Below are 26,028 nucleotides of genomic sequence, written 5' to 3'. Positions count from 1 at the left end.
AGAGACACTGACAAACACACTGGCAGAGACATGGAGAGACACTGACAGAAACACAGAGAGAGTGTCACTGACAGAAGCACAGAGAGAGACACTGACAGAGACACAGATAGACACACAGACACTGACAGTGACATTGACAGAGACACAGAGAGAGAGTGACACTGACAGCAACACACAGAGTGACACTGTCAGAAACACAGAGACACTGATAGAAACACAGTTATAGAGACACTGATAGTGACACAGACAGTGACACTAACAGAGTCACAAACAGTGACACTGACAGCAACACAGAGAGCGACACTGATAGAAACACAGAGAGAGAGACATTGAGAGAAACACAAAGAGCGACATGCAGAGAAAGATACAGAGACACGATTAGAGACATAGAGAGAGAGACACACTGACAGAGACACAGATAGAAAGACACTGACAGAAACACAGATAGAGGCACTGTCAGAAACACAGAGTGACACTGACAGAGAAACAGATGGACAGACACTGACAGAGACACTGACAGAAACACAGAGAGATACTGACAGAAACACAGATAGAGACACTGTCAGAAGCACAGATGCAGAAACAGACAGAGACACAGAGAGACACTGACAGAGACACAGATAGAGTGATACTAACAGAGGCACAGATAGAGACAGTGACAGAGACACAGATAGAGAGACACAGACAGATCACTGACAGAGAAACAGAGAGACACTGACAGAGACACAGCGAGTGATACTGACAGGGAAACAGAGAGACACCGACAGGGACACTGACAGAGACACTGACTGAGACACAGACAGAGAGACACTGATAGAAACACAGATGGAGACACTGACAGAAAGGCACAGATAGAGAACTGACAGAGATACACAAAGAGAGACACTGATAGAGAGACACCAACAGAAACACAGATAGAGACACTGTCAGAAACACAGATGGAGACACAGACAGAGACACAGAGAGAGTGACACTGACAGAGACACAGATAGAGACACTGACAGAGACACAGAGAGACAGTGACAGAGACACGGAGAGTGACACTGACAGAGAAACAGGTAGACACTGACCGAGACACTGACCGAGACACTGTGAGAAACACAGGGGAAATCACTGACAGAGAGATAGAGACACGGACAGATACAGAGAGAGACACAGAGAGGCACTGAAAGAAACACCATGGGAGACACTGACAGAGGCATAGAGAGAGAGACTCTGACAGAGATACAGAAAGAGACACTGACAGAGATACAGAGAGCAACATGCAAAGAAAGAGAGCTGACAGAAACAGATAAAGACATGACAGAGACATTGAGAGAGACACTGACAGAAATGCAGATAGAGAGATACTGACAGAGACACAGACAGTGACACTGACAGAGACACAGATAGAGAGACACTGAAAGAAAGAAAGAGAGAGAAAGAAAAACACCGACAGAAACATAGAGAGAAAGAAACGGACAGAAACACAGATGGAGACACTGACAGAGACACAGAGAGAGAGAGAGAGACACTGACAGAGACACAGAGTGTGTCACTGACAGAAGCATAGAGAGACACACTGACAGAGACACAGACAGCAACACAGAGATACTGATAGTGACACTGACGAGACACTGACAGCAACACAGAGAGAGACACTGATAGAAACACAGTGGAAGACACTGACAGATACACAGATAGACACACTGCCAGAGATGCAAAGAGAGACACTGACAGAGACACAGAGAGATACGGACAGAGATGTAGACAGAGACACGGACAGAAACACAGATGGCGACATTGACAGAGACACAGATGGAGACACTGGCAGAAACATAGAGAGAGACGCTGACAGAAAAAACAGATAAAGACACTGAGACACACAGATAGAGAGACACTGACAGAGACACAGATAGAGAGGCACTAACAGAGACAGAGACACTGACAGAGTCACAGAGAGGGCTACTGACAGAAACAGACAGAGCGTCACTGACAGAAAAACAGTTAGCGGCACTGACTGAAACACAGAGAGGCACTGACAGAGACACTGACAGTGACATTGACAGTGGCACTGATAACAACACAGAGAGAGCAGCTGACACAAAAACAGTTGGAGACACTCACCGAGACACAGATATAAAGACACTGAGAGAGAAACAGATAGAGACACAGACAGAGACACAGAGAGAGACACTGATTGAGGCACAGATAGAGACACACTGACAGGGACACTGAAAGAGAGACACTGACAAAGACACTAACAGCAACACAGACAGAGTGACACTGACAGAAACACAGAGAGAGACACTGACAGAGAGCAACATGCAGAGCAAGATACAGAGAGACACGGACTGAGACGCAGAGAGCGATACTGTCAGAAACAGAGACAGAGGCACAGATAGTGGCACTGACAGAAACACAGAGAGCGTCACTGACAGAAGCACAGACAGAGACACTGACAGAGACACAGAGAGAGAGACACACACACAGACAGAAACAGAGACACTGATATTGACACTGACAGAGAGACAGACAGTGACACTGAAGAATCACAGAGAGAGAGAGATGCTGATAGAGTCACAGAGAGAGACACTGACAGAAACACAGTGGGAGACACTGACAGACATACACTGACAGAAACACAGACAGGGACAGAGACACTGACAGAGACACAGAGAGTGTCACTGACAGAAGCACAGACAGAAACAGACGCACTAATAGTGACAATGACAGAGATACTGACAGCAACACAGAGAGTGAGTGACACTGACAGAAACACAGTTGGAGAGATACTGACAAAGACACAAACAGTGACACTGACAGCAACACATGGAGAGAGACATTGCGAGAAACACAGAGCGACATGCAGAGAAAGACACAGAGAGACACAATTAGAGACATAGAGAGAGACACACACTGACAGAGACACAGGGAGTGACATGCAGAGAAAGAGAGCTGACAAAAACAGATTGAGACATGACAAAGATATTGACAGAGACACTGACAGAAATGCAGATAGAGAGACACTGACAAGAGATACAGAGAGACATGGACAGAGACACAGAGAGTGATACTAGAAACAGAAAGAGAAAGAGAAAGACTCCGACAGAAACATAGAGAAAAAAAAGGACAGACACAAAGACACTGACAGAGACACAGAGAGTGACACTGACAGAACCACAGAGAGTGTCACTGACAGAGACACAGAGAGTGACACTGACAGAGACACAGACAGGGACAGAGACACTGAGAGTGATGTTGACAGAGACACAGATAGTGGCACTGACATAAAACACAGAGAGTGTCACTGACAGAAGCACAGAGACACAGACACAGAGAGACACAGACAGAAACAGAGACACTGATAGTGACACTGACAGAGACACTGACAGCAACAGAGGGACTGACATTGACAGAAACACAAGAGAGAGAGAGACACTGAGAGAAACACAGAGAGCGACATGCAGAGAAAGATACAGAGAGACACAGACAGAGACATAGAGAGAGACAATGACACAGTCACAGAGAGGGACACTGACACAGAGAGAGACACTGACAGAGACACAGATAGAGACACACTGACAGAAACACAGATAGAGAGACACTGACAGAGACACAGATAGAGAGACACTGACAGAGACACAGACAGTGACACTGGCAGCAACACAGAGAGAGAGATGACTGAAATACACTGTGAGGCACTAATAGAAACACAGAAAGCGACATGCAGAGAAAAACGGAGAGACGCTGACAGAAAAGTGATTGAGAGACTGGCAGAAACACAGTGGAAGACACTGACAGAGACACAGAGAGAGACGCACACAGAAACATAGATAGAGGCACTGACAGAGACACAGATCCAGAGACACTGGCAGAGACACAGACTGTGACAGAGGCACTGACAGAGACGCTGACAGGAACGCAGAGAGAGACACTGAGAGCGACATGCAGAGAAAGATACAGAGTGAGAGCTGACAGAAACACAGGGAGGGGCACTGACAGAGACACGGATAGAGACAGAGACACAGAGAGAGGGTGTCACTGACAGAAGAACAGAGGGATTCACTGACAGCGACACAGACAGAAACAGAGAACTGATAGATACACTGACAGCAACACAGAGGCAGAAACACTGACAACAACACTGACAGCAACAGAGATAGAGAGAGTGACACTGACAGACACATGGAATGAGACACTGTGAGAAACACAGTGAGCCACACGCAGAGATAGATTAAGAGACGCTGACAGAAACAGGGTGAGACACTGACAGAGACACAGAGAGAGACACTCACAGTGACACAACACAGACAGAGACAGAGACATTGACAGAGACACAGAGAGAAAGAGACACTGACAGAAACACAGTGGGAGACACAGACAGAGACACAGAGAGACACGGACAGAAACACAGATAGAGACAAAGACATTGACAGTGAAACTGACAGAGACATTGACAGCAACACAGAGAGTGACACTGACAGAAAAACAGAGAGAGACGCTGACAAAGACACAGAGAGACGCTGACAGAGACACAGAGTGACACAGACAAAGAGACACTGACAGAGACACAGAGAGACGCTGACAGAGCCATAGATAGACACTGACAGAGACACAGACAGAGACACAGACAGAGTGACACAGACAGAAACACAGACAAAGAGACACTGACAGAGACACAGAGACAGACACTGGCAGAGATAGAAACACTGACAGAGAAACTGATAGCAACACAGAGAGAGAGTGAAACTGACAGAAACACTGACAGAGGCACTGCCACAGACAGGGAGAAACACTGACAGAAACACAGAGAAAGGCATGCAGAGGAAGATGGGGAGTGCGGATAGAAACAGATAGAAACATCAACAGAAGGATAGATAGACACTGACAGAGACACAGACAAACTGGCAGAGACACACAGAGAGACACTGACAGAAACACAGAGAACGACATGCAGAGAAAGATATAGAGAGCTGATAGAGACACTGACATTGAGAGACACTAAGGAAGATACTGATAGGGAGACACTGACAGAGACACAGACAGTGACACTAACAGCAACACAGAAACTGACACTGACAGAAACACAGAGAGAGACACACTGAGAGAAACACAGAGAGCGACATGCAGAGAAAGATACAGAGAGACACAGACAGAGACAGAGACACGGACAGAAACAAATATAGAGACACTGATAGAGACACAGATAGAGAGACACTGACAGAAACATTGAGGCACGGACAGAAACAAAGATGGAGACGCTGACAGAAACACAAGCAAAAGTGATGGAAACACAGATAGAGAGACACAAGCAACCGACACAAACACGGAGTGACACTGATAGGAACACAGAGAGAGGCTCTGACGGAGACACTGATATGATGTGGAGATGCCTGCGTTGGACTGGGGTAAACACAGTAAGAAGTCTCACCACACCAGGTTAAAGCCCAACCAGTTTATTTGATAGTAATGAAGGAACACCCATTTCCGAAAACTTGTGAGATTGCTATCAAATAAACTGGTTGGATTTTAACCTGGTGTTGTGAGGTTTCTTACAGAGACACCAATAGACAGATACAGAAACACTGACAGAGGCACGGAGAAATACTGTGAGAAACAATGGCCTACTCCTGCTCCTATTTCTTATGTTATGTTCTAAACACAGACAGAAAGCCAGCTAGAGACACTGACCGAAACACAGATAAAGACATAGACAGGAACACAGAGAGAGACGTGGACAGGAATACAGAGAGAGAGACATGCAGAGAAAGACAGAGAGAAATATGACAGAAACACAGAGAGAGACACTGAGAGAGACACACTGACAGGAACACAGAGAGAGACATGGACAGGAATACAGAGAGAGAAACACACAGATAGGAACACAGAGACAGACATGCAGAGAAAGACAGAGAAGCACTGACAGAAACATAAAGAGAGAGACACTGACAGAAACACAGGGAGAAACACTGACAGAAACATACAGACATGGACAGAGACAGAGAGACACAGAGAGGCGTTGAAAGAAACACAGTGGGAGACACTGACAGAGACACGAGATAGAGAGACACTGACAGAAACACGGAGAGAGAGAGACCCTGACAGGGACACAGGGAGAAACACTGACAGAGACAGAGAAAGACACAAACAGGCATTGAAAGAAACACAGAGAAACTGTTTCTGTCAATATCTCGCTCTGAATTTCAGCCAAACAAGACTGACAGAAACACCCAGAGAGACACTGACAGAAACACAGGGAGAGACACTGAGAGAAACTGACAGAAACAGAGAGAGACACTGAGAGAAACACCAAGACAACCTTACAGAAACACAGGAAGAGAGACTGACAAAAACACTGACAGAGACACAGACAGAGACACAGGGAAATATTTTAAGAAGCATAGAAAGAGAGACACGGACAGAAATACAGAGAAACGCTGACAGAAATACAGTGGGAAACACTGACAGAGACACAGAGAGACACGGACTGTGATATAGAAAGAGACACAGATAGAAACACAGATAGAGACACAGACAGAAACACAAAGAGAGACACACGGTCAGGAACACAGAGAGAGACATGGACAGGAACAGAGAGCGAGATACTGACAGAAACATACAGAGAGACATTGACAGAAACAAAGTGAGAGACACTGATAGAAACAAAGTGAGAGAAACTGACTGAAACACAGAAACTGATAGAAACAGAGCCACTGAGATAAAAACAAAGCTACACTGATGGAAACACAGATAGAGAGACACTGACAGAAGTGCTGACAGAGACACAGAGAAATACTGTGAGAAACAGAGAGAGAGACACAGACAGAAACATAGAGGAGCGATCGCTCCAGCTGTTATACCCGTCGATTGGCATGGTAAGCTGGTAAGATTGAGCGAGAGGTGAATAATCAGGTTCGCGGCCAATATCAAGCCTCTCAATCTTACTAGCCCTAATCTGCTGAAGTAATTAGGCTGATAAAGTATTTTTATCTCATTTTAATATCATTAGTGCGCCCGAGGTGCAAACTTCTGGAATCACATGCCTTAATAACCTCATCAGTGGAGGGCCCTACCGGCAAGGATCACCTAAAATGGGGACCTGACATGATGGCCTTGCCAGTGAGATCAGACACCATTGATGTCCTGTGGGTGGTCAGGCGCAGGGACAGGATGTGCCCTTTGGGCAGTAACAGCCTGGCACCCTGGCACTGTCCTCCAGGCACTGGGCTGTGTCAAAAGTTGGGGCCCAAGGGGAGGGAGTGAATGGGCCTGCACGGGAGGCAGGTATGGAAGCTGCATACTCTGCATTGGAGATCACCAGGGTGGCGATTGGCCAGTCGCATTGGCGGGTGGAATCAGGGCTGACGATGGGCCCATGATTGGTGGTGGTGACTGGGAAGGGAGTGGAGGGTGGCCACGATATCCGGGGGAGTTGTGCAGTGATAATCTCCTAGTGTAATGTGTATTCTTTACATAGGGCACTGGGAAATCCAGGCAAAGGCGCAATGACGCCTCTAGTAGGCTGCAGCCATCTTGCCAGCAAGCTTAGGCCCTGCTAGTGATAGTCGTGACTCATTTTTTGAACTAAGTGTTTGATTTTTTTTTCCCTCGTCAAAAAAAACGGGTTCATGTTCAATGGCACTTTTGTATGTTTTTTTGGTATGATTTCCGCCGGAGAGACAATACCAGAAACACAGAGGGGCGCTGACAGAATCACAAAGAGAGACAGACACAGGGCGGGATTTTCTGGCTGTGCTTGCCCAAGACCAGAAAATCCCACCCAAAGTCAACAGACCTTTGCATAGTCTGTATCCCGCCTGCTACAAACCCCTGGTGGGCAGGATGAGAAAATACTGCCCCATAGAGAGACAGGGAGACACAAAGAGAGAGACACAGACACAGACAGAGACACAGACAGAGACACAGACAGACAGACACTGATAGTAACACAGAGGGAAAGAGACACTGACAGAGACACAGAGAGAGATACTGGCAGTAGAGCAGAAGCTTTGGTCAATGGGTTCTTTTGGTAAATGTGAGTTTTAAAGCATATTTTGGGAATGGATTTTGGAAATTCTCATATGATAATCATCTGGAGAAATCCACAAACACTAACTGTGTGCGCTAATAAGACTTCAAATGGACTTTGTCATCAGTGTTAACCTTAAAACCAGTGTGCATTGGTCAAGTTAGAGGAGGAGTGAAGGTGTATTGGATTATAATTGGCTGGTCCTGCGACTCTGATCCTCCACATTTGTAACAGTTACAGTCCGGGTTCCATTCTGGGATCTTTCCGTCCAGTTATAACAACAACTGGGATCGAAACCAAAGTGGGGGCTCGTCCTGGATTTCAAAAGATGAAGAAAGGGTTATTTGACGCTGCTTAGTAATGATTTGTCGGAAAATTTTGAAATGTGGAAACCAAGTTACTGCATGTTGAACAGTAAAATCTTGATTTGAGATTTATTGGTAATTGATGGGATCTGTGAATTCTTAAAGAGTAAGTGGAGTGCTGAAGTACCAGGAAAAAGGAATTTGAGTTACTATGAGGTGTATTTTATGTGTTAGAATCCAAAATGATGTTGGAGATTGCTAAAGCTTTCCTAAAGATAGAAGATGTAACGCTGACAGGTTTAAAGAAAATAACCAAGACTCAGTTAACTGGATCGGAAGTTAAATAGGAACTAGGGTTAACTGCAGGGGTAAGGAGTAAGGTATTGGAACCAAAAAGTAAAATGCTGGAAAATCTCAGCAGATCTGGCAGAATCTGTAAGGAGAGAAAAGAGCGGACGTTTCGAGTCCAAATGACCCTTTTCAAAGCTGTCAGCTTTGACATGGTGGCACAGTGGTTGAAGCATACACAATGCCTCACAATGCCAGGGACACAGGTTCAATTCAGGCTTGGGTCACTGTGTGTGTGGTGTTTACACATTCTTCCCGTGTCTGTGTGAGTTTCCTCCAGGTGCTCCAGTTTCCCCCCACAAAGATGTGGGGGCTAATGGCCATGCTAAATTGACCCTAGTGTCAGGGGGATTAGTAGGGTAAATGTGCGGGCTTACGGGAATAAAGAACAAAGAACAACACAGCACAGGAAACAGGCCCTTCGACCCAACGAGCCCGCGCCGCCATTTTAACATTGTGAGTGCCCTCTTCTACCTATGACCTTTGTCTACACCTATTGGACTCCACAATAAAGGAACCATAACCAGATTGAGAGACGTTTAATTTAGGGACAATTTGTTAACACCAATCAGCCTAACAGCACGTTTTTGGGGTGTGGGAGGAAACCGGAGCACCCGGAGAAAACCCATGCAATCATGGGGAGAATGTGCAAACTCACACAGACACTGGCCCAAATCCATGTATCATGTATCTGCACAGCAAACAGTGATAGTTACTGAGCTGTCGTGTTGCCTGTCAGTTGGTCCAGTTTAAGCGTACACTAACGACGTGAAGCACTAGGCAACTCTCAAAGCAACATCCAAGAGCAGCCCTCACATGACCCACCACATGTATGCCCCTTGTTGGGCAACAAGGAACAGGGCCTGGGTAGTCAGTACATACTCAATGGGCCAAATGGCCTCCTTCTGTACTACAGGGATGAGATGACTCTATGACAAAGGGTCAGCTGGACTCAAAATGTCAGCTCTTTTCTTTCCTTACAGACACTGCCAGACCTACTGAGATCTTCCAGCGTTTCCTCTTTTGGTTTCAGACAGCAATTTGCTTTAATCAATATTGAAAGTCGAGTGAAACATTCTAAAATTGCAAGAGTTGCCTGATAGACCTAGTTCTTCAAAAATTGAGAAAATGGAAGTAACTAAAGTTCAAACACAAATAGAAAGGAAAAATTAGAAATGCAGGAAAAAGAGAAAGGAAAAAGGGGAAGAAATAGAAATTTTTTAAAAAACTTGAATTTGCCAAGAAAAGGAGAGAGCTTTGCAAAATTGGAAGAGCAAAACTTAGCAAAGGCAGGAATGGAAAAGGATAAATAGAGAGAATTTCAAATAAAAATGCAACAAATATCAGTAGGGGTTCAAGAGCAGGTTGAGAAATGAAGCATTTCTAGACAACACCCTATTGGGAAACATTTAAACAGATACAAGTTTTTCCAAAATTTAAGGAAAAGAATATGGAAGCATTTTTTAATTTCTTTTGAAAAAGTAGTTAAACAGATGAAATGGCCAAAATATTGTTGGGCGTGAAGGTAAATTGATAGGTGGAGCTAGTGAGGTGTATGCATCATTGGCACAAGAGGTACCTACCTATTCGTGTGTATGAGTTAGTTCCTGAAGCATATGGGTGGAAATATAAGAAAAGAGCCAGGACAAACTCACTGAAATCGAGAGAATGAAACAGAATAATTGACAGTTGGATACAGGCGTTAAAAGACGAAGAAAAGCTATGAAGCGCTCAGACAGGTGATTGTGTTAGAGAATTTGGTTATTAGGACATATGTTGAGCAACAAAGAGTTAAAAGGCTAGGCAGGCAGCAGAGCTAGCTGGTCCATAGAATCAAACTTTCTTTCCATCGTCCTTTTAAACAAAAGGAGGATAGAAAGTGGGAAGGAGAACTAGACAAGAAAAAGATACAACAGTTGGAAAGAGTCAGGAAAAAGGCACTAAGGGTGGAAGTGACATTCGGAGGCCTAAGTGTTGCCATTGTATCGAAGTGGGACATATTAGGGCAGATTGTTGGGAACTAAATGGAAGCCCAGTTGCAAGAAAGAGAAAGGAAGCAGCTGAAAAGAAAATGGCCATTGAAGCTTCAACAGTGGTATAGGTGAAACGTGCTTTCAGAATTAGTAAGAAATGTAGATAGAGGTCTCAAGATAGTTCGGAAATGTATTTGAGTACAGGTGAAGTAAGTCAAGGTATTGATGCTTCTGAAGATTTTGTTTCAAAGGGATAAGTTTTCCCTTATTTGTCTAACAAAATAAATTAATTAAAATTTTAAGAGATGCGGGAGCAGATCAATCATTGCTGGTAAATGATGATACAAATTGCATCCCAGGAAGCTTTACAAAGGGAAAAAAAGTATTAGTCAGAGGTATTAATGGAAGGTATGAACTTGTTTTTTGTGTGAAGCTAAGTTAAGAAGTAATATTGTAAATTTAATAGAACGGTTATGGAGAGAACGATTCATAAATTATCAATCGGGGGAACTGATTTCATCCAAGATAATGATTTGCCTGTGGAGACAGCAATGTGATGATAACTGTATTTGGAATAAGCAGTTGCTCGTGATGAACTTAACAAACCTTTTCAAACTATTGTGGGGAAAATTGAGACACTTCTTGCAAATAACAAACAATTGGAGGAAAATTTGATTAACACAGAAAATTAATGGTCACATATGAAAGAGAAGTTTGTGAATGAAGAAAAGGGAACTGATGAAAACAGTTGAGAATCAGTCAGGGAAAGTGAAGTATTTGACTGTAAACTTCCTAAAGGATAAACTTGGAAAAGCAAACAAGACAGTGGATGACCTTCAATTAAAACTCAGCGAACTTCAAGCTTTATGAAATATCGAGGAAAATGCCTTGAACAAGAAAAGGAAGAAATCAGAACAATTAGTTCAATGCTCACAAATCGTGTGAGAAGGGCAACAGAATTTTTCAACTTGAAATGTGTAATGTCTTCAAGATTGAAGTTTCTGTGAAACTCTTTTTTTTAATTATTGTTTTGGAGTTAACGATGGAGGAAAAGAAGAAGACAAGTGGTATGGAGTTCCGCAATTCGGAACATGTTCCTCTGAATAAAAAATTACTGTGGAATTGTGATTAGGTTGAGCAAAAAACTGAACCAAGTAAAATTACTGAGGTATCAAAGTCAGGAATGGACAAGAATAAAACATCAATGACCTGAGACTCTGATTTAATAATACTGGTCCAATGACACTCGCACACTCACCCACACATTGACACACACTCACACACACACTGACATATATATCTGCACCGACACACATACACACACCCACACTGACACACACACACACACCTGCACTCACACACACACAGACACACCTGCACTCACACACACACACCCGCACTCACACACACGCACACATTCAGATGCACACCCATGCAGGCACGTGCACTCACACACTATTGCCTGCACATCCAAGCGCTTGCACAGATGCACACACATAGACACCTGAGCACACTCATATAGATCAGTTGGAGATTTAGGCGGAAAGATGGCAGATGGAGTTTAATCTGAACGAATGTGAGGTAATGCATTTTGGAAGGTCTAATACAGATAGGAAATATACAGGAAATGGCAGAACACTTAACAATATTAATAGGCAAAGGGATCTGGGTGTACAGATACACAGGTCACTGAAAGTGGCAATGCAGGTGAAGAAGTTAGTCAAGAAGGCAAACTGCATGCTTGCCTTCATCGGCCAGGGTATTGAGTTTAAAAATTGGCAAGTCATGTTGTAGCTTTATAGAATCTTAGTTGGCTACACTTGGAATTTTGTGTTCAATCTGGTTGCCACATTACCAGAAGGATGTGGAGGCTTTGGAGAGGGTACGGAAAAGATTTACCATGATGTTGTCTGGTATGGAGGGCAGAAGTTTTGAGGAGAGATTGGAGAAACTTGATTTGTTCTCACTGGAGTGATGGAGGTTGAAGGGAGACCTGGTAGAAGTCTACAAAATTATGAGAGGCATGGACAGAGTGGATAGTCAGAAGCCTTTTCCCAGGGTGGAAGAGTTAATTACTAGAGGGCATAGGTTTAAGGTACAAGGGGCAAGGTTTAAAGGAGATGTACAAGGCAGATTTTTTACACAGAGGGTAGTGGGTGCCTGGAACTCGTTGCCGTGGGAGGTAGTGGAAGCGGATATAGTACTGACTTTTAAGGGATGCCTTGACAGGTGCATGAATAGGATGGGAATAGAGGGATATGGTCCCCGGAAGGGTAGGGGGTTTCAGTTAAGTTGGGCAGCATGATCGGTGCAGGCTTGGAGGGCGGAAGAGCCTGTTCCTGTGCTGTAATTTTCTTTGTTCTTTGTTCACACAGGCATACACATATACAGGCATGCATAAACATACACACACTGACAAAACAACATTATCAGTCAGCAACCCCAACCTCACCACGTTCCCCTCAGCCCCACCCTGTCAACAACCCTTTCCCCCAGCTGCAGCCTCTGCATTCAGTTACATAGACTTTGGAAGGTCCATCACCCAGGAATATGGTCACTCTACTGTTACCCACTCTGCTCTCGTCACTCGCCTGCTTGGGGATGGCTGACAAAGCGATTGGAGTGCTCTTTCCCTGCGAGGACAGAAAGACAGCAGTTGGCAGTTAGAGAAACACCAAGTGTTGGGAGGTTGGGGAACATTTGTGGAGGATCACCACGAGGAACAGCTGCAAGTGTGCAATCAGATGAAGGTGAGAGTGCCTTTTCTCAGGCTAAGGATGCAAGGAGGTTTCTTGAGGAGAATGGATAGGAGCAGCTCCAGGATGTGCAAGTGTGAGGAGCAATGGACAGGAGAAGATTGAGGGGCTTTGTACCTGAGTGGGGCAACACATACCTTGACCGCCCCGATCAGGTTATTGAACCTTTTGCGGTATCAAGAAAGAGGGCGCCACACTCCCTCTGCTCACCTCCTCTCTGCAACCTCCGTTTCTCTGGAAAGGGGACCTTCCTGCAGGACCCTTACAGCCTGAAGCAGTAAGTGTGGGAACACTTACAATAATTCAGATACTGTCTCTTCATCATCTGCACTGATGCACGCTCGGTCAGTATTTGCACATTCATCCCCGCAGGAAGAGATCAAACATCAGAGCTGGAATAAACTGTTGTCTCATTGCTCAGCACACCTTGGGAGCGGCTTTAGCCAAATTTAACAAGCAATTGGGTTAAACCAAACAAATGAAACATCTACTGAAACTCCACAGCAGTGTGCATACTGCCAGCATGTTCAAAGACTTAGCTCACACAGAGAGACACTGACAGAAACACAACAAGAGAGAGTCACGGACAGAGACACAGAAAAACACTGACAGAGACACAGAGAGAATCTGACAGAGACACAGGGAGGGGGAGTCACAGAAACACAGAGATACTGACAATGCACAGAAAGTGACACAGAGAAACCCCAAGGGAATCAATTTAGATCTTTTCTTTAGATTGAAAAATTGCTCATGTCCCCTCTGCTAATTAAAAAAAAACTGTCGTTGGGAACTGGGGAATTACAGAGCTTTTAAATTAATATATATTTTTTGGAAAGGAATGGAGTCTATAATTAAGGATGGAGTGGCTGGAAATTTCCCCTTGGTAAGGGAGGTTCATTACTGTCTTGTAAACAGCAGATCAGGTGCAATCTTTCTTCACAATTCTACACAAAGGCTGGTACAAATTTTAAACTCTCTTCAACAACAGGAAATTGATGCTGAATAAACGTTCATTTTAAATCAGAGATTAGCAGATTTTGTTAAACAAATTAATATGATGCCAGGGTGATTGATGGAGTCAGCCAGAGAGACACTGACAGAAACAGAGAGAGAGAGAGACACTGACGGAAAGAGAGAGAGAGACATCGACAGAAAGAGAGAAAGACACTGACAGAAAGAGAGAGAGAGACAATGACAGAAAGAGACAGAGAGAGAGAAACACTGACAGAAAGAGAGAGAGGGAGAGAGACACACATACTGTTAGAAATACAGAGAGAGAGAGAAACAGAAATACAGAGAGAGACTGACAGAATTGGAGAGAGAGAGAGAGAGAGAGAGAAAGACAGAGAGAATAGTCCATGTTGAGTCTGATGGTGGGGTGGAACACACTCATCAACTCAACACTCTGATCAAGACCTTTGATCCAGACATTCAGAGCACCCTCCGTGCTCTCATCCCAATACTCCCCACGTTGGAGATCTCTACTGCCTCCCAAAGACACACAAGGCAAACACACCTGGCCGTCCCATCGTATCGGGCAATGGAACCCTGTGCGAGAACCTCTCCGGCCACGTCGAGGGCATCCTGAAACCTATTGTACAAAGAGCCCCCAGCTTTTGTCACAACACTACAGATTTCCTATGGAAACTCAGCACACAGGGAGCAGTTGAACCAGGAACACTCCTCGTCACAATGGATGTTTCGGCACTCTACACCAACATCCCCCACAACGATGGCATTGCTGTAACTGCCTCAATACTCAACGCCGACAGCTGCCAGGTTCCAGACGCAATTTTACAACTCATCCACTTCATCCTGGACCACAATGTCTTCACTTTCAACAACCAGTTCTTCATCCAGGCACACAGAACAGCCATGGGGACCAAATTCGCACTTCAATATGCCAACATCTTCATGCACAGGTTCGAACAAGACTTCTTCACCACACAGGACATGCAACCGATGCTATACACCAGATACATCGATGACATTTTCTTCCTTTAGACTCATGGTGAACAATCACTGAAACAACTATATGATGATATCAACAAGTTCCATCCCACCATCAGACTCACCATGTACTACTCTCCAGAATCGGTGGTATTCTTGGACACACGCATCTCCATCAAGGACGGTCACCTCAGCACCTCACTGTACTGCAAGGCCCACAGACAACCTCACAATGCTCCACTTCTCCGGGTTTCACCCTAAACATGTTAAAGAAGCCATCCACTATGGACAAGCCCTCCGTATACACAGGATCTGCTCAAATGAGGAGGATCGTGACAGACATCTCCAGATGGTGAAAGATGCCCTCATAAGAACAGGTTATGGCACTCGATTCATCGATCGACAGTTCCGATGCGCCACAGCGAAAAGCCACACAAACCTCCTCAGAAGACAAACACGGGACACGGGGACAGAGTACCCTTCATCGTCCAGTACTTTCCCGGAGTCTTCAACATGTCATTGATGAAGACGAACATTTCGCCAGGGCCATCCCCACACCCCCAGTTCTTGCCTTCAGACAACCTCAAACAGACCATTGTTCGCAGCAAACTACCCAGCCTTCAGGAGAACAGTGACCACAATACCACACAACCCTGCCACAGCAACCTCTGCAAGACATGCCAGATCATTGACATGGATACCATCATCACACGTGAGAATACCAACCACCAGGTACATGGTAAATACTCTTGCAACTCGACCAACATTGTCTACCTGATACGTTGCAAGAAAGCATGTCCCGAAGCATGGTACGTTGGGGAGACCATGCAGATGCTACGACAACGGATGAATGAACATAGCTCGACAATCACCAGGCAAGACTGTTCCCTTCCTGTTGGGGAACTCTTCAGTGGTCATGGGCATTCGGCCTCTGACCTTCGGGTAAGCATTCTCCAAGGCGGCCTTCACGACACACGACAGCGCAGAGTCGCTGAACAGAGACTGATAGCCAAGTTCCGCACACATGAGGACGGTCTCAACAGGGATCTTGGGTTCATGTTGCACTATCTGTAACCCCCGTGACTTGCCTGGGTTTGCAAAACCTCACTCACTGTACTGTCTGGAGACAATACACATCTCTTTAACCTGTGCTCAGTGCTCCTTCCACTCACATTGTTGGCCACTTAAAGACTTGAACAGCAGGTTAGGTGTAAAGATTCGCATTCTAATCAGTAATCTCTAAACTGTCAGTGCTTTATATGCTCTGTCTGAGGCCAGAACTCTCCATTCACCTGACAAAGGGGCAAACCCCAAAAGCTTGCGAGTTTACTATCAGATAAATTGGGTGGACTTAAACCTAGTGATGTCAGACTTCTTACTGTGTTTACCCCAGTCCAATGCTGGCATCTCCACATTGGGAATGGGTTCACCAGAGATACTCTGACAGGAACAGAGAGAGAGAGAGAGAGAGACGCTGACAGGAACACAGAGAGAGAGATACTGATAGGAACACAGAGAGAGAGAGAGAGACACTGATAGGAACATAGAGACAGAGAGAGAGAGAGAGAGAGAGAGAGACACTGACAGGAGCACACAGAGAGTGACACCAATAACAGAGAGAGCGACACTGACAGAAACACAAAAAGAGATACTGACAGAAACACAGAGAGAGAGGGAGACACTGACAGAAACACAGAGATAGAGACACTTACAGAAACACAAGATAGAGACACTGCCAGGTCCACAGGGAGAGACACTGATAGGAACACAGAGAGAGACACTGGCAGAAAGGGAGAGAGAGACTGATAGAAACAGAGAGAGATATTGACAGAAACACAGAGAGAGAGACACTGACAGAGACAGAGACAGAGAGAGACACTGATAAAAACAGAGAGAGACAGTGATAGGAACACAAAGAGAGACCCTGATAGGAACACAGAGAGACAATGACAGTAACAGAGACAGTGAGACACGGATAGAAACACAGAGAGAAACTGAGAGAAACACAGAGACAGACAATGACAGTAACAGAGACAGTGAGACACGGATAGAAACACTGAGATAGAGACACTGAGACGAACACAGAGAGACACAGAGAGGAACACAGAGAGAAACACAGAGACACTGACAGAAACACAGAGAGAGACACTGGCAGAAAGAGAGAGAGAGACTGATAGAAAGAGAGAGAGATATTGACAGAAACACAGAGAGAGACACTGACAGAGACAGAGAGAGAGAGACACTGACAAAAACAGAGAGAGACAATGACTGGAACACAAACAGAGACCCTGATAGGAACACAGAGAGAGACAACGACAGTAACAGAGAGAGTGAGACACAGACAGAAACACAGAGAGACACTGAGAGGAACACAGAGAGACACAGAGAGAAACACAGAGACACTGACAGAAACACAGATAGAGACACTGACAGAAAGACAGCGAGATACTGACAAGAGACATAGAGAGAGACACTGACTGGAGCACAGGGAGAGACACTGATAGGAACATAGAGAGAGAGAGAGACACTGACAGAAACGCAGAGAGAGACATTTAGGACGTGATCTTACGAAAAAAATTCCAAGTTCTGAACGATCGAGAAAACGAGACTCTGCTGCTGCTTTCTCGGTGAGTTGCGCATCCCAGTTCTATGGAAATCCTTGAGCCTCAATGGGATTCTTGTCACCAGACCCTCTGGTCACGTGACTTGCCCAAAGTGGCTACTGCTGTACACTGTTAACAATGGAGAACGGTATATAAGCACTAATGATGGACACAGGAGTCACACCTGGAAGATGGCACCCCGAAGTGTCCCAAGTTCACGGAGGGAGAGCTGGGCCATCTGTTGGAGGCAATTGAGGAGAGGAAGGACATTTTCTTCCTCTGGGGGGGAAGAGAGAGAGAGAGAAAAAGAGAGATAGTCCATGAAGTTATCCATCCTGGGACCCGCACTCCCTCCCAGCAACCTGTGCCCACAGGAATGTGGACAATGGCAACCCGACACCATCACCTGTGTGCCATCTTGACGGTTAGTGACCGTCACTGCACGTTCACCATGGGAGGCATGGAGAGCATAGGGGTTGCGGTGGTGGGGGCCTCCCCATTGGAAACCCCAGGAGCATTGACATGGGCGCACCCACCTGGATGTCACATGCACTGGCTTCCAGGAATGGCTAACAGTTCAGACAGTTGGGGGAAGGGCACCCTTGTGACTAGAACGAGATGGATTGCCTTCGGGGGCGACACTGCAGAGTCCATGCCGAGCGAGGAACCGTGTTCGCACCAGGCCGAGCTCCCGTGATTGGAGGCAAGGCTGCCAGAGCTGCAGTTTGTTTCTGTTAGTGGGCCCTGGGGTGGGATATCAGCGATAAAGCACACAGCCTGTCCAGCAGATAGAGGGCAGGGTAACCATAGCGACATCAGTGGGATTGGAGGTCGACCTCATTTGGAACCCCTCAGGAGGAATGGGTGACACACGAGTCTCAAGCCAGAAGTGAACACTGACTGCAGGATCCCCAGACCAGTATGAGGCACCCCCACCACTCCACCCTGCACCATGGACCCCACCCCCCACACCCCAGAGGTCGGTGCTCAGTGGTACTCACCTCCTCGCTTGCCTTCCTCACTGCTGCACCTGAAACTCAGCTGTAAGTCTCGCTGGCGTGACACCTCACTGATGAGGAGGTTAACATAAGTGAGGAGGACAACTGTGTGCCGCACTCACTAATTATATCGAAAAGCATTCAAATGCATGAAAATTAATGTTGCGTGAAGCTGGACACACTCAGAGAAAGCCGACGTGAGACCAGAACCGGCAAGAAACCAGGCTCGTCTCTGAACTGTCATTTTGTACGCAACCATAGCAACTTGCCTCGCCAAACGACATGTGGGGCAAGGTTGTATATTCACACCCTAACAGAAACAAAGAGAGAGAGAGAGAGAGACACTGACAGAAACACAGACAGACACTGACAGGGACACAGAGGGATAGAACATAGAACACTACAGCACAAACAGGCCCTTCGGCCCACAAGTTGCGCCGATCATATCCACACCTACCAGGCCTATCTATAACTCTCATTCCCATTAAATCCCATGTACTCATCCAGAAGTCTCTTAAAAGACCCCAGCGAGTTCGCCTCTACCACCACCGACGGCAGCCGATTCCACTCACTCACCACCCTCTGAGTGAAAAACATACCCCTAACATCTCCTCTGTACTTGCTCCCCAGCACCTTAAACCTGTGTCCTCTCGTAGCGACCATTTCAGCCCTGGGAAATAGCCTCCGAGAATCCACCCTATCTATTCCTCTCAACATTTTATAAACCTCTATCAGGTCGCCCCTCAACCTTCGTCTCTCCAGGGAGAAAAGATCGAGCTCCCTCAACCTATCCTCTTAAGGTATGCCTCCCAATCCAGGCAACATCCTTGTAAATCTCCTCTGCATCCTCTCAATAGCTTCCACATCCTTCCTATAGTGAGGTGACCAGAACTGCGCACAGTACTCCAAGTGGGGCCTGACAAGGGTCTTATAAAGTTGCAGCATTACATCCCGACTCCTAAACTCAATCCCTCGATTAATGAAAGCTAGCACACCATATGCCTTCTTGACCACATCCTCCACCTGCAAGGCTGATTTAAGAGTCCTATGGACCCGGACCCCAAGGTCCTTCTGCTCCTCAACACTGCTAAGAGTCCTACCCTTGATATTGTACTCCTTCATCCCATTGGTCCTGCCAAAGTGGACCACTACACATTTATCTGTGTTGAAGTCCATCTGCCACTTCTCCGCCCAGTCTTGCATCCTATCTATGTCATGCTGCAACTTCTGACATCCCTCCAGACTATCCACAACACCACCAACCTTCGTGTCATCGGCGAACTTACTAACCCATCCCTCCACTTCCTCATCCAGGTCATTTATGAAAATGACAAACGGCAAGGGTCCTAAAACAGATCCATGGGGCACTCCACTGGTGACTGACCTCCATGCAGAAAAAGACCCATCCACAACCACTCTGCCTTCTGCAGGCAAGCCAGTTCTGGATCCACAAGGCAACAGCCCTCTCACCTTCTCAAGAAGTCTTGCATGGGGGACACGGACAGACACACAGAGAGACACTGACTGGAACACAGCGAGTCACTGACTGGAACACAGAGAGGCACTGACAGGAACACAGAGAGATCCTGACAGAGACACACAAAGATACTGACAGAAACACAGAGAGACATTGACAGAGACATAGAGAGACACTGACCGGAACACAGAGAGATACTGACAGAGACACACAAAGATACTGACAGAAACACAGAGAGACACTGACAGAGACATAGAGAGACACTGACCGGAACACAGAGAGATACTGACAGAGACACACTGACAGAGACACAGAGAGACACTGACAGAGACAGAGCAACAATGACAGGAACACAGAGAGACACTGACAGAGACAGAGCGACACTGACAGGAACACGTACTGCAAATCTAAGTCTGTTACTTCATGATCCACCTGTTACTTTGCTAATTAATGGGGGTGGGTGAGAGAAACCAGGGAATTATAAAGGTGTTAATCTCACATCTGTTCTGTGGAAAATTCTAGAGTCTATAATTAAGGGAGAAGTGAAACATTCTCAGCTGAAGCAGCACAGATTTGGAAAGGGTCGGACATACCTGCTCAATCTGAGTGAATCTGAAGTGGATAACAGTGGAGACTGGAAAGATCTCTGGAAATTATTAATGTGAACTTCCAGGAGGAATTTGTTAATGTCCCTCAGACTATTAGCTAGAGTTAGTGCTCAAGGAATTGAAGATAAGTTGGTTGAGAGACTGCAGATAGAGAACAGAGATAATGGCTATGTACTCTAATTGGCTGAAAATCCCACAAGGATTAGGTGCTGGGGCCTCAGCTATTTCTCGTGATGTTTATTACTGACTTCAGTGATTGCATAGAAAGTCATTTATCCAAATGTTGCCAATACCTCAATTTGTTGCAGTACTATAAACGGTGAGGATGAAAGCAGAAGATCACAAAGAGATGGTGACATATTAAAATTGGCTGGGAAAAAACTGCAACAAATCAAGTTCCATGTAGGTTAATCCACCTTGGAACTAAAGAGATAAAGAACGAAAATTTCCAAAATGGTAAAAAATACTAGTCATAATGTGGAGATGCTAGTAAAAATACAAGTAAAATACCAGTAAATATCAGTAAAAATAATAGAAACAATACGAGTAACAGCAGAGAAGCTGACAGAAACAGAGAGAGAGAGAGAGCGAGAGACACTGACAGAAACACAGAAACAAAGAGATATTGACTGGAACAGAGAGAGAGATGCTGACAGAAACCTAGAGATGCTGACAGGAAGAGAAAGAGAGAGAGAGAGAGAGAGAGACTGACAGAAACACAGAAACAAAGAGATATTGACTGGAACAGAGAGAGAGATGCTGACAGAAACCTAGAGATGCTGACAGGAAGAGAAAGAGAGAGAGAGAGAGAGAGAGAGAGACTGACAGAAACACAGAGAGAGAGATACTGACAGGGATAGAGAGAGAGAGAGAGAGACACACACACTGACAGAAACATAGAGGTACTGACAGGAAAAGAGAGAGACTGACAGAAACACAGAGAAAGAGAGAGAGAGAGATACTGACAGAAACATAGACATATAAAGACACTGACAGCAAAAGAGAGAGAGAGAGAGAGACAGTGACAGAAACTTAGAGAGAGACAGAAAGAGACACTGATAGAAACAAAGAGACACTGACAGGAACACAGAGAGAGACACTGAAAGAAACCCAGAGAGATGCTTCAATACAGTCAAAGATGCATTATAAACATTTCAAAATGGTCATTACAAATGGTACCAATGTATTTGGGTTTGCTAAATAGAACATGTTTCATGCTGCGGTGCTTCAATACAATTGTAATATTCACTGTATACCTTCAATGTGAGTCATACAGCCTGAGGGGCTTCAAACAATTCCCCTCCCCTCCCCTCTGTTCACCCTTGTTGAAAGAAACAGCAATCTTTTCCCCATTGCACCTCTGGGGCGGCTGCCCCAAGCTTTAGTACATCCCTCCAGCAGCAGCTGATGTTTGTCTCGGAGTGTGTCCCTGGGAACAGCCTGTAAACATCCGCTCTGTCGCCCGTCCACACTTTGGCAAGTCAGATCACAAGGCTGTGCTCTAGCTCCCAGCTTAACAAGCAAAAAATGAAATGGGAGAATCTGATAATGAAAGTTGTGCAATGTTGGTCTGAGGAATCGGATGGTCTCCTCTGGGTCTGCTTAAAGTCAGGAGACTGGTCAATCCTTAAAAACTCAACGGCTAACCTGAATGAATACATCACTATAGTAACAGACTTCATTAGAAAGTGTGTAGAAAACTGTCTGCCAAAAAAGCAAATCCACTTGTTTCCAAACTGGAAACTATGGGTGAACAGGGATATCCACTGCTTGCTGAAGACCAGGTCTGAGGTGTTCAAGTTAGGTGAGTGTGACCTATACAAGAACTCCAGGTACAATCTACAGAGAACCAAGATGCTAAAAGACAGTACCAGACCAAGCTAGAGTCCTAAGTAGCCACACGGACCCCTGCCAACTATGGTAAGGTATACATAACAGGCCACAAGGTGAAGATGTGTAGAATCGCCGGCAACAATGCACCCTTCCCCGATGGGCTGAATGCTTGTTTTGAGCAAGAGGTCAGCAAGAGCATGCCCTCCATCCCAGGACCTTCAGACGAACCTATATCTGAGGTCACCATTGCAAACGTCAGATCAGCCTTCTTGAAAGTTAACCCAAGGAAAGCAACTGGTCCAGATGGTGTGTAGCACTCAGATCCTACACAGACTATCTGGCAGGGGTACTTGCAGACATCTTTAACCTCTCCTAATACCGAACTGAGGTCCCTAATCAAGAAGATGACCATCATCCCTGTACCGAAGAAAATTCAGGCAGCATTCTTCAATGACTATCACCTGGAGGCTCTGACATCCATCAATATGATGCTTCAAAGCGTTAGTTGTGGTACAAATTAATTCCGGCTTCCCAAATTGCCTCGATCCACAGTTTGCCTACCGCCACAACAAGTCCACAGCAGACACCATCTCCCTAGCCCTTCACTCAATCCTGGAACACATCGATAACAAGGACAGTTACGTCTGCCTCTGATTTATTGACTGACTACAGCTCAGCCTTCAACACCATTATTTCTACAAAACTCATCTTCAAACTCTGTGGCCTAGGGCTCGGTTACTCCCTCTGCGACTGGATCCTAGACTTCCTAATCTGCAGACTGCAGTCAGTAAGGATAGGCAATGATACCTCCTCCATGATTATCCTCAACACTGTTACCCCACAGGACTGTGCCCTCAGCCCCTTACTGTACTCCTTATACACTTATGATTGTGTGGCCAAATTCCCCTCTAACTCCATTTTCAAGTTTGCTGGTGACACCACTATAGTGGGTCGGATTGCAAACAATGATGAGACAAAATACAAGAAAGACTTAGAGAATTTGATGAATTGGGGCAACGACAATAACCTCTCCCTCAATGTCAGTAAAATGAAGGAGATAGTCATCGATTTCAGGAAGCGTAGGGGAGAACATGACCCTGTCTACATCATCATGAAATGGAAATGGTCGAGAGCTTCAAGCTTCTAAGCGTCCAGACCACCAACAATCTGTCCTGGTCTCCCCATGCCGACGCTATAGTTAAGAAAGCCCACCAACACTTCTACTTTCTCAGAAGGCAAAGGAAATTTGGCATGTCTGCTACAACTCTCACCAACTTTTACAGATGCACCATAGAAAACATTCTTTCTGGTTGTATCACAGCTTGGTATGGCTCCTGCTCTGTCCAAGACTGCAAGAAACTACAAAAGATTGTGAGCAAAGCCTAGTCCTTCACGCAAACCAGCGTCCCATCCATTGACTCCGTCTACATCTCCTGCTGCGTCAGCAAAGCAGCCATCATAATTAAGAACCCTACAGACCTGGGACGTTCTCTCTTCCACCTTCTTCCTTCGGGAGAAAGATACAAAAGTCTGAGGTCATGTACCTACTGACTCAAAAACAGCTTCTTCCCTGCTGCTGTCAGGCTTTTGAATGGACCTACCTCGCATTAAGTGGATCTTTGTCTACATCCTAGCTATGACTATAACACTATCTTCTGCATACTCTCCTTTCTTTCTCCCCTATTTACTCTATGAACAGTCTGCTTTGTCTGTGTAGCATGCAAGAAACAATACTTCTTGTGCTATATCCCAATACACGTGACAACAATAAATAAATCAAATGTAGAGCAGAGAGTCCTGTGTCACGGGGCTGCTTGGGACATACTCAACAAAAACTACCTCATCTCTCTCCAGGCTTTCTTTCCAAAGACACATTTCCCAAGGAGAACAATCTCTTCCCCACCACAGTTGCCTCGAGGGTAATGTGCAGATGGGCTGAGTCTCCAGGTGTGTGGGAAGGGTCTGATGGGGAGGGCTGTTCTCACCATCAGCCAAGCTAAGTCTTGGTGCTTGTTTGAAAGTTCTGGTGATGAAGCATTCTGCCAAATGACTCTTAACAGTCTGCTCAGGGAACCATCTGACAGGATTCATCATCCCCTTTTCCCGAAGGGCCTCTAGGACATTCCAAGCTGAATGGACTTGTGGTCAAAAGTGTTTTTCTGCATAAATGTTTCCACAAGGAACAGGTGATACAGCTACTTACTGTTTCTGCAGCAGCATGGCCACACCCATCCTTTGTAAAACCGGAGACAGGTAGAATCTCAGCGTGTGGTAACACTTGGCATTAACATGCATATTGTTAAGACCACTCTGCAATGTATGACTTCCTTGCCAAGGTCAGAGCTGATCTGCTGTTTCGATAGGAATGTGCAATAGCGCACCTTAACTCCTACAGGCAATGGTCACATTAGTGGTCCCAGGGACCATCAACCCGGTCAGGAGGAAATGACCCACACCCCTCAGGTCAGGGTATTCTGCTGCGGAGGGGTGGGGGGGGTTGGGGTTCACCATCTCCAAAGTTAAGGAGGTGGTGGGCAGGTGCCTCCTCATTGCAGAAGTACTCTACAAGAATGCTCCGCTCCCGTTAATTAACGTGCGTGCCCTATCCCGAGTAGCGAGCAGCTGGCAGCCCTTCACTGCTGCTGGCCACTTCCAGTTACATCGTACTGGGTGGTGACTTCAACTGCTTCATTGATGCGGCTGGACGTTCGGGCAGGGCCCCGCAGCAGAATGGATGCAGCATCCACACTCTTGAGGAAAACAATAAAGGATACAAAGTTGCATGAGATCTTCAGCAACCCTGCAGATGGAGAATAGCTAGATGGGTCTGTCTGTCCGTTCCAGGATTGTCTTCCTGTTTGTCCATGCCTTCATAGTCAGGTTCATCAACATCAAACTGGGGTGTTCTTCTCCAACATTGCCTCCTATCCAGCTGTCACCTACAGGTGACGGGGCGGGGGGGCGCGAATGGAAGCTGAATATGAAACTGTTCCGGTCCAGAGAATGCCAAGGAACTCAAAAGGGAATGCAAAGGTTGGAGGACCGTGAAGCCCCTTTGAGCTTCTATCACTCTAGTGGGAGGCAACAAAGGTGATCAAGAGGTTTTTCATCCGCAAAGGTGTTCAGAAGGCGAGACAAAGACCGGGGATGGTGGGTGGGGCGGTGG

This window comes from Carcharhinus amblyrhynchos, chromosome 9 (assembly GCF_965287045.1).
Source record: "Carcharhinus amblyrhynchos chromosome 9, sCarAmb.v2.hapA, whole genome shotgun sequence".
Classification (NCBI taxonomy): domain Eukaryota; kingdom Metazoa; phylum Chordata; class Chondrichthyes; order Carcharhiniformes; family Carcharhinidae; genus Carcharhinus; species Carcharhinus amblyrhynchos.
The sequence above is the reverse complement of the archived record's forward strand: the minus strand, read 5'-3'. Positions refer to the sequence as shown.